Source organism: Quercus lobata, chromosome 11 (assembly GCF_001633185.2).
Source record: "Quercus lobata isolate SW786 chromosome 11, ValleyOak3.0 Primary Assembly, whole genome shotgun sequence".
NCBI lineage: Eukaryota > Viridiplantae > Streptophyta > Magnoliopsida > Fagales > Fagaceae > Quercus > Quercus lobata.
The window spans coordinates 18,372,185-18,383,957 of record NC_044914.1 but is presented as its reverse complement, the minus strand read 5'-3'; the positions used below and the strand labels follow the sequence as shown (position 1 = coordinate 18,383,957).

The following is an 11,773-nucleotide window of genomic DNA, read 5'->3' as shown; positions in this document are numbered from 1 at the left end:
AGATGTATACACTTATCGGTGTTCTCGCTGCGACTTCAACCTTTACATCACATGCGCTTGTATACCACTCATCATGGAAGCTGAATTCCACGACCACCCATTGACCCCCATTTGGAAGTCGTTCACGTTCACTTGCGACATTTGCGGCAAAGAAGGCAAAGGTACGCCCTACCATTGTAATCTATGTAGTTTTTGGGTTCATGGAAGATGTGCTTCTTTCCCACATATGGTCAAAGTTATGCATCACAAGCACCTCCTCCATCTCACCCATTCTTCTCTTGAATTCCATCAACCCGACACCCGATTTTGCCAACTCTGTGTTCGAAAGGTAGACACACGCTATGGGTTTTACTATTGCTCTAGATGTGATTTCATTGCCCACCTCAATTGTGCTATCAACAGCAAAAACAAGGAGGACATAAATTTGAAGGAATTTCAAGATGAGGATGAAATTCCGGAACTCGATGAATTAGTTGACTCAGCAACTTACGAAGTCAAAAAATCCAATATGAAGGAGGACGGAACTCAAATAGTCGAAGAAATTAAACACATCAGTCACGAGCATAACTTAAAGCTCACGAATGAGGTTCCAAATAACCAAATATGTGACGGGTGCGTAAGAGCCATTCTCCCTCCGTTTTATAGTTGTATAAAGTGTCGATTCTTTCTTCATGAATCTTGTGCTAAATTACCCCCAAAAAAACACCATCCACTTCATCAACACCCACTCACCCTCCTCCCAATGAAACCAAGTGAGTATTTTGAGTGTGATGCCTGTTCTCAGCCTTACAATGGCTTCACCTATAAGTGTTTGTGTGAGGATTGTTGGTTTCATCTAGATGTTCAATGTAGTTTGATCTCAGACATCCTTACCCACGAAGGTCATGAGCATCCCCTTATCCTCTCCTACATCGAGCAAAACAGAAATGTAGTTGCTGTAGTAATGAAAGCAACCAAGTATTCCGTTGTACCACTTGTAAATTTGCACTAGACTATAAATGCGCTACACTACCACATACAACAAGGTACAACCAACATGAGCATCCCTTCATTCTATGTTATAGACTTGAAGATGACTCTGGTGAATATTATTGTGATATTTGTGAAGAAGAACGAGACCCAAAACATTGGTTCTACTATTGTGAAGATTGTAGTTATCTTGCTCATCCCAAGTGTATTCTTGGGGAATGCCCAAATTACAAGTTTGGAGGTGTTTACACATTTGATTGCCACCCACATCCCGTTACTCTCATTGAGGAAACTAAAGACCACCCACTATGTCACATATGTAATGATCCTTGTGACTATTTTATCTATCAATGTGTCTAATGTAATTTTAACATGCACGAATTTTGTGCATTGAAAGGGTAAATGTACATTGTATTCTAGACTTAGTCCACAGAATTTCTGATGTGTGAAATTCTTTAAATGAAATTGCAGTAGTTCTTTTAACTCTCTTTGTTCTAAACATGGTTCATATAGGACATAAATACATTGTATTGACTTATGCTTGTCTGTATCTAGTTGAGCCCTACCTTGTTCTCATTTCTTAGGAACAAGAAACCTGTAGATAATAGGATTTTTAAATTTTAATATCTTTTGGCACATTGTTTAGCAAGGGAAGTTGGAGCTTGGTGTGGAACATAATGATCCAATACTAGAACTAAAAGGCAAACAACAATTAGTTTTTATAATTTTTGTATGACTTCTTTTTCTTCTCTTTGTTTCTATGCAATTCAGACTGCATTCATTTTTCTTGAGTCCATGCCATTAGCCCTGCTTTTATATATTAGGTGGGTGCCCATTATTTTGGAGAGGAAAATGGTGCATTTATATGCAAAACTTGAATGCTTAGATTCAACAACATCAGGTTACTACATAATTACATGTTTATCAACATATTTTATATCATTATTTTAGTTATGATTATTAATACTGCTGTTGTTATTTCCACGAAAAGCTTGATTATGCATGATTAACAAGTGCCCTTCCTCTTATCATAGATGATGGATGATGAGGTTCTTTTCTTATATTTTCTCAACATAAATTTTAACATAAAATTTATACATCATCTCTGTAAAAATATTGATCTGGTATCTTAACTTAAAGTACACTAGTTACTGTGTAATGTTTGATGTTAAGAACATGGTGATTTGAGAGCTTTAATTGTTAATAAATTGGCTGGTTGGGTTATCTAGTATAATTTTACTCTTAGCTAATCATTTAAAACCTTGTTGGGTATAGAGATTACTTCAAATCTTGTTTGATAAGTTCGGGGCTTAGTTAACAAAATGTTAGTCGGACCTTTCCTGCTTTGAAGAATGTCAGTTACATAGGACTTCTAAAGTTTTTGTTCGATAACATCCATAATTTATGCCCTTGTTGATCATACTTGTAGAAATTTTTGTTCAATTATAGAGGTTGGCAAGTTTCGTGTCTGTAGTATACACATGGTTATGTTATAGCTGTTGGGGGGCTTTAATTTGGGGCAGAAAAGAAACTAGAAGTTGTATTTTTCAATTGTCCAGGGCTAACAGTGATTTAATTGACAATGTTTTGACAACCTAGGTGGGGGGAACAAAGTTGTTCTTGATCCTTTTTTTACGCTACAAGACCATGCAATAATAGATATTGCTGATTCGGGGCAAGAGATACACATTCTTGGTTTTTACAACTTTTAAGAGTTAGCTGGAATGCAATTTATTGACACGAAATATAATTTTAAAGATTTTATACATTCTTGTAGTTATCCTACTTATCCCAAATGTATTCTTGGAAAATTCCCAAGTTACAAGTTTGGAGGTGCTTACACATTTGATTGCCACACACACCCCCTTACTCTCATTGAGGAAACTAAAGACCACCCACCATGTCACATATGTAATCATCCTTGCGAATATTTTATCTATCAATGTGTCCAATGTAATTTTAACATGCACAGATTTTGTGCATTGGAAGGATAAATGTAGTTTAAATTTTATTTTATTCTAGACTTAGTCCACAAAATTTCTGATGTGTGAAATTCATCAAATGACACTGCAATAATTCTTTTTATCTCTCTTTCTTCTAAACATAATTCATATAGAACATAGATACATTGTACCAACTTATGGTTGTCTGCATGTGGTCGTACCTTACCTTGTTCTCATCTCTTAGAAACAAGAAGCCTGTAGATAATAGGATTTGTTAACTTTTAATGTCTTTTGGCACATTGTTTAGAAATGGAAGTTGGAGCTTAGTGTGGAATTGTGAGTTCAGGGATGATGATCCAATTTTGTAACAAAAAGTCAAAATGCAGGTAGTTTTTATCTGTTTTGTATGACTACTTTTGCCTTTATTTTGTTTCTATGCAATCCAAAGTGCATTCATTTTTCTTGAGTTCATTCCCTCTTCTTTAGATTAGATGGGTGCCCATTATTTTGAAGAGAGAAATGGTGCATTTATATGCAAAACATGAATGCATAAATTCAATAGCATTTTAGGTTATTACATAATTATGTGTTTATCAACATATTTTATAGTTTTAATTATGATTATTATTACTGTTATTGTTATTTCCCTCAATTATGCATGAGTAACAAGTGCCCTTCCTCTTGTCATAGATGGGATGGTGAGGTTCTTTTCTTTTATCTTGTTTCAACATAAATTTTATACACCATCTATGTATTGTTCTAGTATCTTAACTAAGGTACACCATTTACTTTGTAAATATTGATGTTAAGAACATGGTGATTTAGGAGCAGTAATTGTTAATAACTTGGCTGGTTGAGTTATAATAAAATTGAACGTACTCCTAGATAATCTTTTAAAACCATGTTGGGCATAGAGACTACTTCCAATCTTGTTTGATAAGTTAAGGGCTTAGTTTACAAAATGTTAGTTGGACCTTTCCTGCTTTGAAGAATGTCAATTACATAGGACTTCTAAAATTTTGGGCCTCTGGTAATTATACTTGTATATCTGTTGGGGTACTTTTGGGGAAGAAAAAGAACATGGAAGTTGAATTTTCAGCTATGGTGATTTAATCGAAAGTGTTTTGGCAACCTTGGTGGGGAATAAAGTTGTTCTTGATCCTTTCTTTAGACTGCTTTTCAAACTTGTCTTGAAGCTGATAGTTTCTAAGCCTTTCTACTTTTTAGTCTCAAATTTGATCCTCCCTCCCCCCCCCCCCCCAAAAAAAAAGAGAGAAAATGATGCTAAGTGCATATTGATATGAACATTTGTTGATGGCCATTTCGGAAGCCCAAGTGGAAGGGAGAAGCCCAGCAACACAGACAAAAAGGAGTTGGCAAACGGATAGAAAATCCATTAAGCCCAAGCGGTAGGAATAATGGGTCACAGGCCCATGATATAAACAAATGGGTCTTGAAGAGGTAAATGGGCTTAAAGGAGCTCGTAAAGAGAGAAAAAGCAAACCATGGGCAGTATATGATGTGGAAAAGTGAGAATGGGCCGCAGCAGACCCAAAGTAATGAAAGCAAAGAAAATAAGGGGTTGATGGCAAGCCCATGAACCCCAAGGATGAGGAATAACGTAATTGGGCCGGGAAAGCCCAAAAAATTCAGTAAAAGCCTATGGTAATGCGAAGTTAGGAAAAAGGGCTGAGGAAGCCCAAGGAAAGCAAACGGGTCTGGGACGCCCAAGGGAAAACAAATGGGACATAGGAGCCTGCTAGTAATGTAACATAAGAACCAATGGCCTTGCTGGGCCATTAGGGAAAGAATAAACGGCAGGCCCAAAGAGGCCCATCCAGATTGAAACAAAACAACTTCGTAGTAGGAATAATAGAGTGATATGGCAAGAGATAGTAGCAGGAAGAAGGGGGGTTGAAGAAAAAGTAAAGCCCACCATCAAGCAAGGCCTGGCCCCGAATAGGGCAAGCCATAAAGGAGAGGGAAACCAGAAAATGGTCAAGAACGGACGGCAGACTATGCAGACCAACCATGACAAACACATGAGCAGCATGTAGATTTTGGACATACATAGAAGAGAGGCACGTGCAAGGCCCAGACTTCACCAGCCTGTACCCAATCAATATAGGAGACGGTGAGGTCATAGGTTAGAGGTAAGAGGGCATGGTTTGGCGGGGGAGAGAGGGGAAAACCTATTTTGAGGTTCCTGCTAGGGCTCTTTTGGGGGAAGTGTCTTGCTGGGATGACATACCACCTAAATGAGCAAAACTAAGCTGGAACCACTAGGTGCATGCCATGAGGGATAAGGAGAGAGAAGGCACCCACACCGTAGTAGGAAAGGGTGCCACGGCAGACAAACAAACAAAATAGCTTTCTTTTGTCTGGCGATGGGGAGTGGCACACAGTCGAACCAGTGGTGGTCGGTAGGTACATCCAGACCAGAAAAAAGTGGTTAAGGGCTAAAATAGTAAAATTCGGTCACGGTAGGCATTATAAAGAGGCCCTTGCTGTGCACAGGAACAAGAACAACAAGAAGCACCATAGAAGTGAAAACTTGGAAGCTAGGAAACATAAACAAGGATTAAGAAAGAAAAAAATATAAGAAAAAAGGGGAATATTAAAAAAGAAAAAGATAGAGAGTTAGAACGGCAGGCATGCACCAGTAGGTTGATTCCCTCTCTCCCTCTCAAAATCTTGCTTTCTGCCGGAAACGAAAGATGTCCTCGTGTACCAACCATTCAGGTCCACTTCCCTCAAAGTGATTAATTTCCATGGCAGGATCTCCCTGAGAGATTATTCACTTTGAGAAGAGGTGTTCTTCCCTCTCTGGTTTTGGTCCTGCGGATCAGACTTGATCTAATTTATTTAATCTCTCAATCAACTCACATACTACCCACTTGTTCCCCTTTACTTTTCTTATAAAATAATTGTTGTTAAAACTGTGATTATCTTTTTCTTAAGTAAGGTTTATCTGTTCACCTTAATAAAGATCTCAAAGTCTTTGATTTTATTATTATTATCATATCTGCCTACCGCAACCCGTTTGAAACAGTTCCGCCCATCGTAAGCGTGCTCCTGGCAGACGAGGCATAGTTTGTGCACAAGCCGGACCAAGTTGAGTTGCAGTTGGACCGATCTCAACTCCCTTACTCAGACCACTCGGGCCCAATACCGCAGGAGGCAGCCTAACCCACTTTAACCACAAAAAGGCCAACTACAACATTATTAGAAAATTTCCGTCACAACCTAGCAAACAACCAATATGAGACAAGAAATTGCTTATGGGTGACTGAAATTTTTGTGTGTAAATAGTGTCAGTGTGATAATTCATTGAGAGATCAATTATATAGTGGAGATTTTTTTTTGGTTGAAAATGGGTCACACATTTAAGAATAATGCTTTTGTAGTTCATGTTACTTATTCATGTCAATTCTGCATTTGAGAGATAAACAAGATTTCTAAGAACAAGTGTAAGGTGTCTTGGTAAAAAAAACTTTGACCAATGCACTGGGCGAATTGTTGAAGGTATATTTGGAGATTAGATGTGAACATGGATGGACTTACTGGTTAGGAATTTTAGGTTTATTTGTTGCACATAAGGGAGACAAAGAGTGTGAACTAATTTTAGCCTGGAAGAACAAAATATAAACACAAAATACATAGAGGATTCTTCAAATATAGCTAAGGTTTTGTCCTTCAAAATTCTAAGTATTTTCCACGTCTTAGATTGTTATATAAGTAGATATCAGCTTTAGGACAATTTTTGATTTCTAATTTACTTGAGATGCTTGATTTTAGTAATTATAGTTAATAGTTTTTGTTGCATTTCTTGTGTACTTCCCGTATACATGGGTTGCACACCCCTGCTCTTTAATGAATTATTTACTAATTTTAGAAAAGGTTTTGAAAGGGAAAATCACATGATTCTAGAACTTCTATGTGCATCCCAACCATGATAAAGGAGAAGAAATTCCATGGACATTTATAGCCTCTTGTTTTTTTGCTTTTAAGAACGTATTTGCATCCTATTTTAACCTGTCCATAAGGTGTCCTGCCAGTCAAGTGGAGCCATATATTATTAGAACATATCAAAGCAAAATAAATCTGTTTTTAAGGTACTTGACCTTTTTACTATTATAAGGATAGGAATATCGACATATGGGATGAGGTGTCTGTATCAATAACCGGGGTGAGTTGTGTCCCAAATGCATAACTTTTTTCCATAACAGTAGATATATGATTAACTATCATGTTAATGATTTTCGGAACTTCCATCTTGTCATACAAGTTAATTAATCTTTTAGTTCAATCATTAGTAGCAGTACCCTCTTAACCTGTGGATATGCATGCTTGTGAAAACTGTAGTGTATAGCTCTTCCTTCTTTCATGTGGTTCTTTATAACCTTTATTCTTGGTCATGCAATTCTTTTTTTGATAGGTTTGGTCATGCAATTCTTTATTATTTAGAATTTCAATATTCAGTGGTCTTTTTGTTCCCTAAGGAGAATTATTCTATGCTTGTTGTAATCAGATTATTTAGATACAGATGCTTTACTATTGCTGTAACCATTGAAAATAATTGCTTGGGTTGCTGAGAATTCTTTGAATATCCAAGTAACAATAGGAATCGAGGGAAACTTTTGTTTAGTAGAACATCTTCACTCTTCAGGTTCAACATGTGTCGATCCCTGTTGGATCTTAAGTGCAATATACATTTCCTGAGGTCAGTGATAACACGCATTATTATGTAACTTTGTGGAGAATACAGTTTTTATGAAAATATCCCGCATGTCAGTCATTCATAAAGGAATTAAAACATGTATTATTATTCATTTGAATTGTATGCAGTTTTTTATGGCAAGTAGGTGATGGGAAATATTTTCTATAACCATTGTAACAATTCTATAATGGTGAAATTTCTGGATAACCTTTAATGGTTTGTTACATATGTATCTCAGCATTTCTTTTATTGTTGCAAATGATGAATTGCATGTTTTTTGTGCTATTTTTTAGTTACCATTTCATAACTGTTCAGTGAGCTATGAAGATGCCAAAGCTGATGAAAATTGAAATAGTAGTGCAACTAATGGATTCATTTTATAATCCTATTTTGTTGCAACAATTAAGTTTGAATTTAAAGAGTGCTTCAACCATCAATTCTGGGTTTTCAAGTTGGATTATTCACGATCTATTATCTAGCTAAGATATTGGCACTTACAAGCAGGCTAGTTTGATATTTGATAGGAAGGCCTAAGATAAAGGAGTAAGACGGACAATTGAAGCATGGGATAGAATATGATCAAAATTGCTTGACGTAGAATGCTTTGAAGAGATAACAAAAAAATCTTATACTAGATTTGATTAATGCGGGAGATCAACACAGGAATAATGTAGAAAAAGATCCATACTTCTCTTAAGTCTATCTACTTGGCACAAAATATTCAAGTTTAGATGCTATAATATCTACCAAAAATAGAAGAAGTTTGGAAGCTACAATAGCTTGGATAATTCAAGGTCAGCTTTGTGGGAGAGTGATGAAGATGGGTTGTATTTTGATGGAAACATCAAAGATGGTGGAATTGGATAGTAATTTAAGAAACAATTGTGCGGACCCTCACTTGGCAATGAGTTATAGCTCAATTTAGTGGCTGCTTCTCAATGCTCCCATAATGAGACGTAGGACATTGTGGTTGGTAATGAGTTATAAGATGCTAAACTTATTTATATTGGGACCCATTCTTTGCCCCTTTTGTTTTTTTTCCCTATTGCTTGTATTTGATTGAACTTCTTCGTGTAATGGCTTCCTGTGTCATGTCATCTTGTAGGTCACTAGACTCACTACTCCAAAAATTAGTAGACGCAGATTTATCATTAGTCATGGCAATTCAAATTTTTGGATTGAGTGTTATTTTGATCTGAATTTGAGGCATAAGTGAGATATATATATATATATATATATGTGGTTTGCTAAGAAAGTTTGAGTTTCTCTCAACCTTCTCTTAGGCAGTAGAATAGTTTTGTCCCTCCTTTTTGGCGGTGGTCTGTTCTCTAGAGTCAACAAGTTTGCCTCTTGGAGCTAATGGGTTTTCTTTTTCTAGGGCCTTTTGGGATACAATTTCTTTCTTCTTCTCTATTGTCATCAATGGAGGATCTAACAAAAACCTGGGAAAATCTCTCTCTCCACGATAGAGAAGGTTCCAACTTTTCATTAAAGAACCAGCTATGATCCTCTGAGTTTATCATCGCCGCTAAATTCTTGACAAAGCGTGCCTTAAATATGGAGGTAGTGGGTAGGACTTTCAGGCAACTTTGGCATTCTACTAGTGGTTTCAAAATTCGCAACCTTGATAATCACATTGTCTTATTTGTTTTTCGAAATGGGGATGATGTTGATTGTGTACTTCAAAGTGAACCATGGTGCTTTGATAAGAACTTAGTATTATGAAGAAATATGAGGGTGATGTGTCAATCCAAGAGATTCCATTCAACGAGGCTTCGTTTTGGGTGCAACTTCACGACTTACCTATCAGATTCATGAATAAAACAGTTGTTGAATCGGTCTATGATATTGTGGGTAAGGTGTGTCGTTCAATTGGTGGTGTTGAGAAGGAAGGCAGTAGTTTTATGAGAGTGAGGATTACGTTGAATATCTCCCTCCTTTCTCCGTTGAGGCCGCCTATTAACTCTGGAAAATGGAGAGAAAAGATGGGTAAGATTTAAATACGAATGTCTTCCTAACATCTGTTATTGGTGTGGTTGTTTAGACCACGACAACAAGGATTGTGTGCTATGGATAAAAAGCAAGGGAACCCTGTCCAGAGATCAACAACAATTTAGCAGTTCATTGCGTGCCTCACCATATAAATCCTATAACAAACTTGTTATTTTTGTCCTAGGGTTCTATGAAAATGTTGATAGTTCAAGGCCAAGCAGTGTAATGAATTTGGATGGTGGACCAGTTGCAGTGGTGGGCATTTCGATCCTCCGCCATCCCTCAATGACTGATCCCGATATGGAAATGGACACCCATGATATAGTCATTAATGAGGAAGATCTCTTCCCAAAAACTGGTTCTCTAAATGTCTGTGATGTCCTAGCTGGTTGTGAGGGCTCTTTAAGCAAGTCAAATCAGCTCGGTGACTTTTCTTTTAAGGTAGCATAGATAGTTGGCAACAGTCCCATAATTTCAAGCATGTCAACAGGTGGGAAGTTAATGGGAAATGAGCCAAAGAAAAAAGAGAAGATCCCGGGTCAGCTAAGAAGTAGCAATCTTTTCCAAAATAAGCTGGACGAAATTTACATGGAACTTCGAAAGTTTGATGATGTCATGGGTGAGAGTAGGGACGAAAAAGGTGACAAACCTGGTTTGAGAAGCCTGAGTGCTAGAAATGGTCTTCTTGTGAGTGTAGCTGTGGGCTTGGGCCCGCCTAAATCAGACAATTGTACCTTGAATAATATTGGCCCATTTCAAGTTCCCATGGATCCAACCCCAGCCAATGCTGGGCTTACTGAAAATTCCCACTCCCCCCCTCCTTTAGGCCCCTTGAGACCAAAGACCAGAACTCCCTTACAAGATATTTCAAACACGGATGGGAAGGTAAGTGAAACAAAGCCCAGAAAGTTTAGGATAAAAACCAGAAATAATACAGAGTCACAAACCCTCTCTAAAAACATTCTTTCTCCAGAACCTTCACGAAAACACCTTTTACCAGTAGCCTCAGATATCCCAATCTCTAAACGAAGAGGAGTTCATCGCGAAGTAGAATATGTTAACCTCAGCATCAACAACTCAGTGGTGTGGCTGGTCCCCAGCCCCGTCAATCATTATGAATTGCTTGAGTTGGAACTGTCGTGGGCTTGGGAACCCACAGTGAGTTCGAGAGCTTTCCGAATTGGTGAAAGTAAAACCTTCTAAGGTAGTCTTTCTGATGGAGACAAAAAAGAAGAATGCTTATTTGGAGAGGATTCGATGTCATCTTGGTTTTGATAATCTCTTTATTGTTCCTCGGAGAAACCTCAGTGGTGGGCTTGCTCTGCTTTGGATGAATGAGCTTGACCTCCACATTCGTACTTTTTCTCCTCGTCATATCGATGCAATGGTGAATCCAAGAGTCGATGACGCCTGGCGCTTTATGGGTTTCTATAGAGCCCCTGAAGTTGCCAATCGCGAAGACTTTGTGCTGCGCCACCTTAGGTCTCAACTAAATCTGCCATAGGTTTGTATTAGAGATTTCAACGAGATTACGCGAATTCAAGAGAAGTCTAGAGGGTGTATTCGACCTGAAAGTCAAATGCAAGGTTTTAGAGATTGTTCAGATGCTTGTGGTTTAAAGGATTTGGGCTTCACGGGTCTACCGTTCACTTGGTGTAACAGGAGGTATGATGGGCTAGTGATTTAGGTTAGGTTGGATCGGGTGGTGGCCTCAGTTGATTGGATGCTTAAATTCCCAACAGCTCGGCTTCACCATTTGTCAGGTTTTTCCTCAGACCACAATCTGATTTGGTTATGTACGGATAATGCTCAGAGCCATTTCTATAGGCCTAACAAACCTTTCAGGTTTGAGTCTATATGGTTAAAAGATGAGCGGTGTAAGGAAGTAGTACATTCAGCTTGGGATATAGGCTCAGCGAGTGGTCCAATGGAGAATGTCTTGTTAAAGGTTAGTAATTGTCAATCTCTTTTGAGCACTTGGAATAAGAAGGTCTTTGGAAATGTCCGCCTTTTATTGGCTCAAAAAAGAAAGCAATTGTTGAAAGTTGAAGCTTCGTCTATGATGGGGGGAGATCATGTTAGAGTGAAGTCCTTGAGTGAGGAGATTGAAAATCTGATGAAGTTGGAGGAATGTATGTTGAACCAAAAA

The 11,773-nt window shown here is 37.8% G+C and overlaps 1 pseudogene; it reads left to right on the top strand.

The window, feature by feature from the left end:
- Window positions 1–226: 226 nt before the first annotated feature.
- LOC115966508 lies at window positions 227–1,329 on the top strand (annotated as a pseudogene).
- Window positions 1,330–11,773: the final 10,444 nt, after the last annotated feature.